The following is a 12,943-nucleotide window of genomic DNA, read 5'->3' on the forward strand; positions in this document are numbered from 1 at the left end:
TTAAATTGGAGATTGCGCAAGGCCGCTTCCTACCACATTCCAAAAAGTTGCTGAATAAAAAACTTGCACACGCAGACGAAAAAAAGTTAGAAAGGAGCTGCAGTTTCCAAAGGTATTTCTTTATGCAAGGCAGCCCTAAAACTATTCTACAAAAGCGTGTCAGAAATTATCTGTAAGGCGATTCCAGTCTTACTTCGCAGCTTGGACAGTGTGCAGTTGGAAGTTATGTGTGTGAAAAGTAGCAGCGTTGCTGTATCTACATACACCAAGCCAACCCGTTTGAATGTATATTATTGTCAACCCAATGGTCGTGGTTGCAAAGTAAGGCAGGGGAAAAAAATCAAGAACCTGTTATTGTGGCAATCACAGCTCAGCACTACAGATTTAAACTATGCAAATTTGCTTCTACAATGCTTCTGTAAGGCTCTGCTTGAAAAGGGAGGCTGAATAAATGGGCTGTTGTAAATTGAATTAGTCCCTGATTAATCTCGCCTCAGTCCTGCTCTCTCAGTGGGGTGGCTTTGGGATTCCAGCCGCTGTCCCTGCAGGAAAGCCCCGGCTCAGCAGCCTGGCCTGTCCCCTGTCAGCATGCTGCAGGATTTGTTAACTGTTCACCGTGAAATAGCCCATAATACCTTACCCAAATCGTTTTTACAACACGATCACCCCGGACTCATCGGGGTCGCTACCTAGATCCCAATTAGGAGGCAGACAAATCATTACCACTAATAATAGTAACCTGTAACTAGGGGGCATTTCGGGAGGAGAGAACAGTTTGATTTGCTTTGCATGATAAACACATCCATTCTATTGATCTTTTAAAAGTTTTTTTCAGCCAAATTTGCACGTGTTAAAAGTTTAAACAGTTCAATATCTCAGTGTACTGAGGGTCACTATCTTACATCTCAATTAGAAGACAAATTATTACACAATTTTGTACAGAATAATTTACGGGATAGTTTTGGGCCATAAAATGTCAATCTAATAACATTATTTGTTTCACCAAACATGATGGGGTCAGTTTAAACTGCGGATGAAACGGTTTCTGAGACCCTTCTGGATTTGACTTTGGGAAAAAAAGTTAAGATGGAAAATTTATCGGCAGCTAGCTATTTAAACAATCCATCTCTTCCTAGATGTCTTCATTAGCAACTTTTAAACGGGTCGATGCGACACGTTATTTGGTGATTTGGGAAAATATTTACAACCACAGTGATCTACCGATAAAGAGCGTTAACCTGAAACATACTCTTGCAACAATAATCCAAGTAGTTTGACTGAAGAGAACACATTGCAACCATTTCAAGTAAATAGTTTAAAATGCGTGACTTGCTCCATCGAATTTAGACCTCGGTAATTACGTCAAAATAACTGCACACTGTCTTCAAAAGATTAAAACCGACAGTGCCTAGACCACAGGAAACAAATAGGATCTCGTTTTTAATTAAATGCTCTCTTTTAGGAACATTGGTTTTGTTTAAATTTCAACAGTGTTTGGATTCAATCATTTTGATCTTATGCAGTTGTATAATAGGTTTTGCAATCTATCCCATTAAAGTTTGTAGAGCTTTAAAGTGTATTAAAATCTAGAACAGATTTTCGTACAAGATCACATTCCAATTGTTGCAACGCACTGGCTAGATGGAATATTATATAAGTATATTTCGAACGAACTTTTAAAGTAAATAGTTTTAAAATAAATCGTTAGGCATATACTCGAGCGTAACCGCGTTCGGTGTCGAGGATTTGTATATTCTACCTAACGGAAATTGTGATTTAAAACGGCTCAATAATAATTCCGTGCAAGTTTTAGCCCCTTACTTCTATCAAGTAGCCAGTTTGGACACTCGCGGGGTTGAGAGACTGTCCTACAAGTTGTTCCCGTCTTCCAGTGTCTGTTGATTGAGACTGTTAACAATTAATTTCTTTTTTTGAATGGCTGGTTTTTCCCAGGTTTTACGAATTAACTCTTCATTAATGATTTGTTCCCACTTGGTAGAAATTCAGCCTAATGGAACGAATTGAACTTGTGCTCGTTAATTTAACACACAATGAAACCCTGATCTAAAAGCAATACAGGAAAGGGAAGCGTATTAACCGCCAAACAAGTAATTGTTTTTCCCAAAGAGAAAATGGATGCTATGAGGAATATAATTGCAATTCAACAAAAGGTTAGCGTATTCGTGTGTATTTGTATTAATTATGGGGGCTATAGTTGAGGATTATAGTAATTTGGCGTTAATTGACTACGGTAGAATTGTGGATAAAGTAGATTGGAAACTTTCTGAACATCTTTTCAGTCGATTAGAAAAAAAGTCACTTTACACCGTTGGAATTCAGACAATTCTGTCCCAATGATGTGATAGCACAGGTCGTGTTGATGTGTTCCAGTGTCTATTATTTTCTCCCTTCGGTCAAAGCGGATGATTTTCACATCAGCTGTATCTGGTCTCAGATGCACAGAGTGAATATAGCACGGGGGGACCAGCCAGATGACCCCTCTCCAGTTTGTTGATGGCAAGAACAATGTTTGTCTTGTCCAAACACACTGAATTGGTTGAGCAGTGTATTCCAGCCTCGCACTCCGCTGCAACTGAAGACAATCAGCAAAACGTTTGTTCTGCTAGGGAAAGAGGGACCAGCTTTTGTACAACGGTTCTTTTTTTTACTGGAACTGCACAAAGTTAATGTAAATGATAAGACTACTGAAGAGTTTCAAAGATTTTCCAATCTGCTGCAGTACAAAACAGAGCACAACAAAAGTGATTCTATTAAGATTCAGTTAATTATAATATGGATTCTAAAAGGCGTTTCATTCATTGACTTGAGTATCAGAATGTAACCGTGTCTTATCATAGGATTCGCCTCTTCTTTTATTACACTTCGTTAAAATGACAGTTTACTACCGAATTCATGGTCATCTTTGTGTACCGCTCTGTAACATACAATCCGTTCTTTAGAAGTAAGCACGACTCTCCAACAAACTTATCATTAACCAAAGATGTCCTCCTGATGACTTTACCTTTGAAACCTTTAAGAATCGCTCCTTAACACTGATACAGAGAGGGACCTTACCCCCGAGACCGTTTACTATCGCCCAGGGCACATAACCTTTGTTTTGTGATTAGGAGGGAGTTTTGAAGAAACTGCCTGCCTATTCTTTATTTTTGTTTGTAAAACCAAAGCTGGGATAGTTTTTCATTTGGAATCATTCTGAATTTCATCCTGGGCGATAAGAACGAATAGTTACAGTGATGGAGCCCATTGAGACTAAAATCTTAACAATTAACTTCAGAGTCACCATCATTCTTTGAACGTTTTATTTTTGTTATAGCGATTGAAAGTGTGTTTGTTCCCTATGTGAGAGGGAAACGGAATAGTTGCATATCTATTTACTACATAAAATGAACTCGGGCAACACTTGTGTCTCTACTGGCACTTTAACGGCGCTTTAGGGCAGGTTAGATGCAATCGAAATCCTCGCTTTCAATGTTGCAAGGTACCGACACTTTTGTAAGGTACTGAAGGGACGTTTTAAAACATCTCTCCGCTATACCGCACTTTTGAAACAGCAGTATCTACTTATAAATCACTTACTGTCGTGTTGCTTTTATTAAGATAGTAACTGTACAATAAACAATACTGGAGTGTTTTATTAGGTAGAAGCGTTCATTGCAGATTGATGTCATAAACATTATTGATTAATTTATTACCGCACGCGTAGTTTAAAAGATCACATCTAGTTAATTTGCTTAAAACAATATTTAATTTTTTTTCATTGTTTCCATTCATCCGAATCCTGGCGTGAACTTTTAAAGGTTGTTTGACCTACGTTTGGTAAATATGATGATGGTTGTACTGTTAAGGATGTTTAAAGAAATACTATTGACCAGAACTCTAATCTACCATCGCATTTCACGGGTCTGTGAACAGGCTATAGAAGCTATCAGTGAAGAATTAAATAAACTATATTTAACTTTCAGACGCATTCTATTGCTTGGTTCGTTTCGTTTCTAAGTGTTCTGTATTCCGAACAGGCGGACCAGAAAAATGGAAATGTCTCTTTAACTTAAAAAGTTGCAAACCCTGATTTTGGAAAGTACGATAATCAGTATGGAGGATCAAAATAAAACGTGGGGTGAGTAAACGCAAGGAGTAAAACAACTTTTTTTTTAGCCGACAAACTTTTACCTCTTTTTTTAAAAAAGCGCGTACTTCCAATCGAACAGACCTCGATAGCAGGAGCTGGTCTTGACAGAGTGAACTTCAGTTCGGTAAAAGATAGATTGCCAGCCCTTTTAAGAAGGCGTTAGTTCTAATAAAGTGCGAAATGAATAGTGTCAGAACTAAATTTCACTCTATGCCGGGGTGGTCCCTCTCAAACAACACAAGTCTGCAATAAATAAATAAGAGGTAATATAAATCCAGCCATCAATTTAAAGAGATCTTTTGAACGCACGTTTAAAGTTTGCATTGGTATTGTAGAACTAAAGGTTGCAGAGCCGTAAGCACTTTCTAGCTCTGGGGGTATTTGGGACATCAGAAAGTTTTCACCACTCCAGCTTTGTGTCATTCCCTTGGGACCAGAAGGCTGATCGTTTCTTTCCCCTTGAAATGCAGTTAAGATATAGATGAAAAGTCAGTTTTCCATTCTGTTTCCCCTACAGACCAATCTCGACCACACTGCAATGCACCCTTGTGTGAAATCCAACCCCCCCCCCCCACCCCAAAAGAGTTCTGCTAAGTAATTGTAGGGTTATGGAAATCCACGAAGCTCCTGTTTAAATAAGCAGCGAGTAATCGGCGGCGATTTATTCCGCGGACTGACAGTTCCTTTGAACAGTAACGGAATGGTATTTTCTGGCTTTCTGAAAGCTTTTCTTAAAGATTTTTTCAGATGAGACTGTAGGGATGAATGCGGGCATTATGCAGCCCAGTCGCTATTCTGAAATGCCAAATTAATTACGAGGGGCTGCTTCTGTGCAAGGGTCCCTGCGAGAAAGTTTCGGTGTGAAATTATGTGTTTTAAGAAAGATTTAAACAAACAACCACCCCCCTTCAAAAAAAAAAGCGTATGCATTAAACTTTCAAATCTGTCGAGATACCAGCCGGTACACAGATTACAGCGTGAGCACTTTGAATAATTTAACATTCTTCTAAATATTGCACACATTATTGCATTCTTTTTTCGACTCGCCTTTTGATGGCTGCAAACTCTTCACACACTAAACATTGGAAAGCTTGTGGGCCAAGCCGAAAACTAAAACCTTATGGGCTGCCGACCAAAGCTATTCCATCTCGTAGATACATGTTTATACTTTTCAATGTATTTATTTTACACTGGCAAATATCTACCCTGCTTCCCACGGATGGAAAACCAGACGGATACTGACCTGAAATGTACAGCCAACATCAGAGTTATACCCAGAACATATTCCCGCAGTTATCGTATCTTTTTTTTTAGGGTAACTTTCCTTTAGCGGTTTTGCCAGCAAATCTTTGTTGTGTGGTTTCGACCTTCTTTATAAACTCTGCCAAAGTCAACACGCCAATGTTTTTACTAATAATTTAATTTTAATGGAAGGGAGTGGGCGGATCCCGGGAAACAAGTTGAAATCAACCGGAACGAAACTTCAATTGTCAAACTTTCTCAGATTTTTTTTTCTTAAGAACTTTCTGCCACAGATAAGGTGCAAACGTAACGTTGTAAAACGATAAGTTTAGTCTTATAAAACGCAATTTAATTCAAAAATATGAATATAAAATTCATTGCTGTACGCAACTTAAAAAAATAATCATTTAAAATAAACCTAATTGTTGCTTAAATGTCTGCTAGTAAATTCAGATTAGTTAATGAAAGCATGCACAGGCTCGTCACCTTTAATGCAATGATTTGAGAAGGAGATCCAGCCTCGGTGCTCACTTATGTACTATAGACCAAAGAAGACACGTTCATCCCCCCTTTAAGTGGCAAAAAGTCAGCTCACGTGATGATGGCGGGATTCTTGGTCTTCTTTTAAGTCCACATACACCTGCAAAAAAAGATTCCGCATCTGGAAGCTGAACTATCTTGTAACTGAATCTGGAGTCTGGGACCCAACGAGGGCCAAAACATCTGTTAATATAGCAGACACCGTGTGCGTGTAATTTGTGTGTATGTATGTGGTAATGTACGTGTATGTGTGTATGTGTGTAATGTGTTACATGTGTGATGTGTGTAAAGTGTATGCATGTGTAATGCGTGTGTTGTCTATGTATATGAAATATGTGTATGCATGGGCAATGTGTGTAAGTATGCATGTGTAATATGTGCGTGTATATGTATGTATATATATGTATTTTGTGTGTGTATGTTTGTGTGCGAATGTATGTGTAATGTATGTACATGAATGTGTAGTGTGTGTATGTAGGTGTAATGTTTGTGAATGTATGTGTATGTACAATGTGTGTGTATCTATGTGTAGTATCCGTGTGTAATGGGTATATGTGTGTGTATGCCTAGGAATCCGTGCACATCCAGGAACTCCAACGCCCAAGAAGTACGCTCTGTTGTTTTTGCTAACCACATGTGAAGGAATAAATGTCGCTGCCGTACTTGATACGATTGGTACTGCCCGCCCGAGATGATCATAAAATAACTATCCAGAACATCACAATACTAAGATTTTATTCACTTTCTCAACATTGAATTGACTTACACATTTAATATTCTTTGATGAGATATCACTGTCAAACCCTATCTCTTTCCATCTCGCGACCTGACTTAAGCAGGAACCAAGTTAATCGGCACTTGTTTTAAATTGATATAACCGTATTGACTTATAACTTTTACAGTTCACTAATGTTTATTATTTTGGTGGGGAACTGGATGGAGGTTGTCCGTGTATTTCATTGTTTGCCGGGATAACATTTTAAATTGAACGATTGAAACGGAATCCCCGAAGAAGTTTTTCTGTTGGCACTCTTATAAAAATGTTTTATTTATATTTTGGAAGTAATAGAAACTCGAACTTTTCAGTAACTAGAGAGCAATTATAGGTAAAAACTAGTTTAACTAACTAACTTACAATAAATTAAATAAAAATGGGATTTAAATGTTCCTATAAAGTTTGTCTCAATCCATCTTCATAATAATAAAATAATAATACAAAAAAAATGTTAAAACCGAATACCAGTAATCCTTTATAGTTTATTTTTATCTGACCTCTAGGGACAAGAATGTGCCATTGGATTGGTCTTTGAAGAACAGTAATACTGATGCTAAATAACGTGGTGCAACAAATAGCCCCCAAAAAGCATAAATTCAGAGTCATTTTAAAAGTGAAAAATCCTACAAAATGAAATTTGGGGGGAGGGAGCGGTGGGGATCAGGCCAAGGATAGCACAGTGTTGTGAATTTACATTAGTCAGTATAACAAGTTCACTCAGCTAATGTACACAGTCCAAACCTCGATATTAAAGTACGAGCCATGTTCAAACATCGATAGAATCTTCCAGAGAACCAATGAACCCCGGAGCAGGCAATCCAAATGTTTGTCAGTCAGCTCTTAAACAACCGACAATTAAGCAGATATTTTCAAAATGTATTCTATGACTTCCCCAGACAGAGGTTTACTGCTGTATATGTATAGTGACATCCAACAGTCGCTGAAATATCAGCGGCCACTCCATATTTTTCTTTATTACAATCTCTGTAGGGAACATGGCAAGCAGACAAACATTAAAGAGGAAATGTTGGAGAGCATTGAGAAGGCTGATAGAAAAGGCTGCTGGAAATCAGAATACAGTCAGCTCAGATTGATATCTTTTTAAGTGTTCTACCAAACTATCAGATTGTCCTTGTCTATACAAATGATAACAATGAAGTAAAAGAAATAGATTAAAGAACCCCAAATAGAAAATGTCCCGATTCGGCCTGTTACATTTACTCCGTCCATTTGATCTCGTCCTTTCTGCTATGACACACCAATTTCTTCATTTGGCGGAACCTGTGCAGCATGCTTTATAGCAAAAGGTGTGATCTAGTTGTTGTGGCAACGGTTGTAGGTGGGCGCCACCACACAACCAGTGATAGTTAACCGGATTTCTTTTAAGATGGAGCCGCGTTTAAACTGTCAACAGATGAAAAAGTTTCATTTTCCCCAATTTTGAACACCAGAAATCAAAATCTTTTACGACTGTACGAACTCGATATCCCATCGTAACTGGTCAGAGTAGCTTAAATTTCTCCACAATATCATTGTCCTGTAATTATCAGCCATAAGGCGTGCTGAGGGAATAGAAAACAGGACTTCTTTGCACTTTCTTTCAAGAATTACTTTCACCAACTGTAGGTGCCAATATTTTGTCAGAACTATCTGAAACAGAATTTCATGAGAACTTCCAATCTCAGTAACTGAGCGATCAGCGTGTTGTTTAATAGAGCTGCTTTTAATTGTATTAATATTTTTACAACCACACTCAATGTACCAAATTTCGTGTGTATATTAGCCTGAAAGCTTTACATTCCTGTTATTTGCTATTGTACAATCAGAATTGTCATGAATTTTGCAGTAATGCAAAAATACTTGCACCTCAAGAGCAATGGGAGGTGTGAGATGGGACTCTGAAGGTCGGGCTGTCATTTGGCCCCAAAACTTGTTTCATAAGGGGCAGCTATTCAAGTAAAAAGGAACGTTTCACGCGGTTAGACACGGGCGCCTGGAATCTGAGTTTTTAACTTTATTAAAGTACCCAAGTTGTTGTGCTGCCTCAGCTATAACCAAACAATCAGCATTTATTAGTACTATGTAATAAAATAACAAACCTACGGAAATTGGTATCAACAAGAAACATTTCATATGAAAAGTACTTTAAATATTAATGTGCTACTAAACCATAAACATTTGTAGGTGCGAATTAATAATATAGAACCCTTATAGAGAACATCACCAGTTTTTTCTTACAATTTCATTAAATTAACATATTTTACTGTAGTAATAAAATATGTAAAATCTGCTTGATTTCTGAAGCGTATAGAAGAAGTAAAGAGAAGGTAGCTGGGGAAATCTTTATAGTTCGTAGCTTTACAAGAGTCACTTACCATGTTTAATATGCTGGCATATCACCCGTGGCGTTTCTCACGGCGAGTGGGAGGATATCCTGTTTTATTACAAACAATAAGGTTATTATCAACAAAGCGTGAGGAGAAAGTGTTACAGGAAACGCATTATATGCAAGAAATGTAATGTATTATAGATAGAGAATTGAAAAGGAAGGATTGTTAATCCTTTCCAAACTGACTGTTCAGTTTACAGAGCCCAATGGCGCCACCCAGTGATACTTTTATTAGTTTCGTTCGGATTTCCAAGTCAGCCATCCGGTCTTTTACAACAGCGGTACCCTTTGTTTAAAGGACAATTAGTATTATTTTAAATATGATATATTTTCCTCAAGGAGCTTTTATTGCTTAATTTGATTAGTACTTGAAACAAATCCTTTTAAATTAGCTCATAAAATGATCAAATTAATAACAGGGAAAATTGGAGTAGTGTTTGGGCAAAAAAAACTGATGTTTGTTTCAAGAACACTAGAAATGAAAAAATATGTTTGTTTCATTTCTCTAATGTTACTTTATGAATTGAGAAATTTACGGGACAGATAGGCCTGTAGGTTCCGTGTGAGGGAAGAGGTCCGCATTTACAGGGGTCACTCGTCCTCAAAGTGTCAACGATGACAGAATAAACTTGAAATTGTGCTATAGATTCTCAGTCACCTCTGAAAGGACGGACTCGGGTTGCATTCTGAGGGCTGCTGAGGAGCGGCAGGAATGTATTTTTGTTTTTAATTCCTCAGTCGAACTAAATCCAGTAGTTTGACCGAAGACCTAAGGCAACCCCACCTGGACAGCAAAACAAAACAATCGAAAAGGGGAAAATAAAGGTGAACTTTTCAGAATGTACAAGTCGGAAGAGTTGCACATTTGCCGTTTATTTTCCTAATACATCGAGAACCGCGAGCACGTCAAACCTCATTTTGAGGTAAACTCCATTGAAAGTTTATATCGCTTCATATGTTTTATTCCAGCAGCCCCGATTCAAAACAGGACACGGCCATTGTAAACCTGGGTGATACAATGTCCCCTGCACATGAGAAATTCAATTAGTTAAACTACAGCCAAAATCACCATAACTCAAACCTCAACAACCGAGCGACATTTGGATCAATTCTTATACTGTGACCTATAAATAAACTTTTTCATATATGAGAGACACCAAATTTTTATATATATCTATGAGGCTTTGTCTAAATCGAGGACAATGAACGATTTAACGTTAAACATGCAGAAGAAGAAACTGAAGTGAAATTAGAGGAGACGGAGAGTAATGGCTTCAATGGTGTTAACACTGGATTATGAGAGGGGCCTTAAATCCTGAGCAATAATAATTTGAATTATATATATAAGGTTGGAAAGAAATTGAAAAAATAGTAGTAATTACAACAGATGGAAAGTCTGCGTGTGTGTTACACTTGAGACTAAAGCGACATTGAGTGGAATAGGGAATTACAGATTAGTAAAAAGGAGAACAATCTTTAAAGCATGCTACGGTAAGAAAAGATGGTAAAATATGCCGATTTGGAAAGGATAAAGCGTCCACTGCAATAGAATTCAGAGGGGATAAGGGGACAGGCGTTGTGTTCATAATCCGGGTAGGGCGTCCAGTTTCTGAAATCGCTTTATGTAAAGCCACTTAAAGACTAATCGTGTATAGCCAGCTCAGGTATATCGTAGTATCTAAATCAATGTACAAGAGAAGGAATGCGTGGCTATAATTTTGCTACAAGTACATTTTTGTTTGCAGCGGAGATGGCATGCCATGACACGGGACTTGTTTTATACAGAAAATCTGACCGATGTTTAAAAACCATTGCCAAGTTTATTTCATGTAATATTAATAGATACATTTTTTAAAAACGGTATGATTTTAGTACAACTTTAAATCATTTCTAGATTTTAAAAACAGTAAATCACAGCGACAGAGCTGCAGTCATTAGGGTTTGCAGTTCATTCTGCCCCACGCCTGTGTCTGCCGTCAATCTGTAATATGTAGAATTTCTCACCACTGTCATATCACAAGTGTTACATCGACAATTTCCCTAAAACGTTGCAATTTAAGTTGTGAAATGCCATGTTGTTACTGACATATTTACAGAATAATAATTTAAACAACTACTCGTTATTGGACGGGATAGAACATCAAACGTTAATATTTAAAAACATCTTTTGGCACTCAGCTTAAACATATGCATACAGAAGATTTTCAAAGGTATTGACTAAATGCTTCTGACAAGCCCCTCATTTTGCCAGACTTTCCTGGCCTCGGTGATTAAACTGTCCTCAAACCAGGCTGAGACATCACTTGGTGTTAATTAGTGTGAGCGAGAAACCGGTCAACATATCGGCCAGTTCCCATCCAGAGCTGGTGTTTTTAGTCAGTAGCAGGTCATTGCTGGGAGTTGGATGAGTGTCAGTTGTGTGACTGAAAGCTGCCTTTCTCTATAAAGATTCTCATTAGGCTGCGGTATGGGGGGAGAGGACTGCAAATCCATTCACTCTGCGGTTTGGCACCAACACAAAGGCAGGACGGGAGCCTTTCCCCTTTTTTGTTTCCTTTTTTGACTTTGACACTTATTATGAAAGGAGCCGTGTCTCTAATCTGGGATCAAGCCTTCAGTTTTAGATTATTGTGTAGATGGCATATCAATAAATCATTGGCATTTTAGTAACCTGTTTAGATATCTCACACATCGATTGCCCACAAAAAGCTTTGGAATAAATCTAATTTTCCTTCTTTTTAGCTAGAAAGATAAAACAAATGGGTACTTGTAACGATCTCATTTTTTTTAGTATGCAGCGTTGAGAATTGTGCCAGTGTCTGGCTCCCGTCCCATTGCCCTGTTCTAGGGAGATGCAAGTACCCGTGTTTCTCCAGGTATCAGTGTCCAATCTATCTCTGATGGTATGAAAGCAGTTTTTGGAACTGATGATTTTTTATAAAACACGCATATTTAAATAAAAATGTATCAGCGTGAATAATGAATCCAACCCTCCCGGTCGTGGCATGGGTCAATACAATCGAATGGTCTCTGTTTATTGACAATAATTTAACTTATTTTACGTTGCGGCCCGCTCGGTAAAACTTGGCCCAATATGTTAAATTATATTATGAGATTAACATGAATGGATAAAGAGACAAACAGACAGGCGGAGGAGAAGGGCCAAAAAGAGAATTTTACGTTAGCTGACTTCTTAACCTTCTGTGAGCCTCATAGATTCAAATAGAATTTTTAATTGTTTTAGTTTATATAAAGACATTTCGCCCCATTAGACTCTAACATCCCCTTTTCAGACCGTGAATAAATGTTTAATTCTTTAATTAGGAGGGTGTAGTTTCTTGTTACTTGTGCAAAAACGAAACGATTGAAGTCTTCAAAACCACTTCATGGAGACTTGGCAAATTACGGCCCTGCACTGATTTCTCATAAAGAATGCCCTCCCCCCACTTCATCCCTTAGATTTCGGAAGGTCCCGGGAAATGCCTGTCTCCCCGGGCCAGCAATTGTTTAAGTTTTAATTTCGGTACTTGTGATTTAAATGCCAAGAGTGCCTTTACATTCGTATAAGTTCTCACAAAATTGAGTGGACCACTCATAGGAGTTTCTACCACATGTGCAAACCTCCTTAAACACAAGAGCACCTTAAAACTATACCTCAACATTCTATATTAATCCAAAATGTTTGCATAGTATACCAGCAACAAACTCTCACTCGCCATAGTGTAAATGCCGGACCCCAGCCATTGGGAATCTGAATTAATTGCGTGGCAGTATGAAGGCATTTTTATACTGTGCTCGTGGCTCGTGATGTGTGGGACTCATGCAGCCGGTGGCAAAAAGATAAACT

The 12,943-nt window shown here is 38.0% G+C and overlaps 1 protein-coding gene across 2 annotated transcripts in view; it reads right to left on the minus strand.

Moving 5' to 3' along the window:
• ntn1a (netrin 1a) overlaps nt 1-5,527 on the minus strand; it is a 157,514-nt gene extending 151,987 nt beyond the window's left edge. Inside the window, exon 1 of one of the 2 annotated variants that reach the window (XM_068004198.1) lies at nt 5,394-5,527. The gene's annotated coding sequence lies outside the window, so the exon portion shown is untranslated. Of the gene's footprint in view, nt 1-1,821; nt 1,844-5,393 lie in introns of those variants that run through there. The other variant, XM_068004199.1, reaches the window with a different exon arrangement.
• Between the last annotated feature and the right edge of the window lie 7,416 nt (nt 5,528-12,943).

The sequence above is a fragment of the Heptranchias perlo genome, chromosome 23 (assembly GCF_035084215.1).
Source record: "Heptranchias perlo isolate sHepPer1 chromosome 23, sHepPer1.hap1, whole genome shotgun sequence".
NCBI lineage: Eukaryota > Metazoa > Chordata > Chondrichthyes > Hexanchiformes > Hexanchidae > Heptranchias > Heptranchias perlo.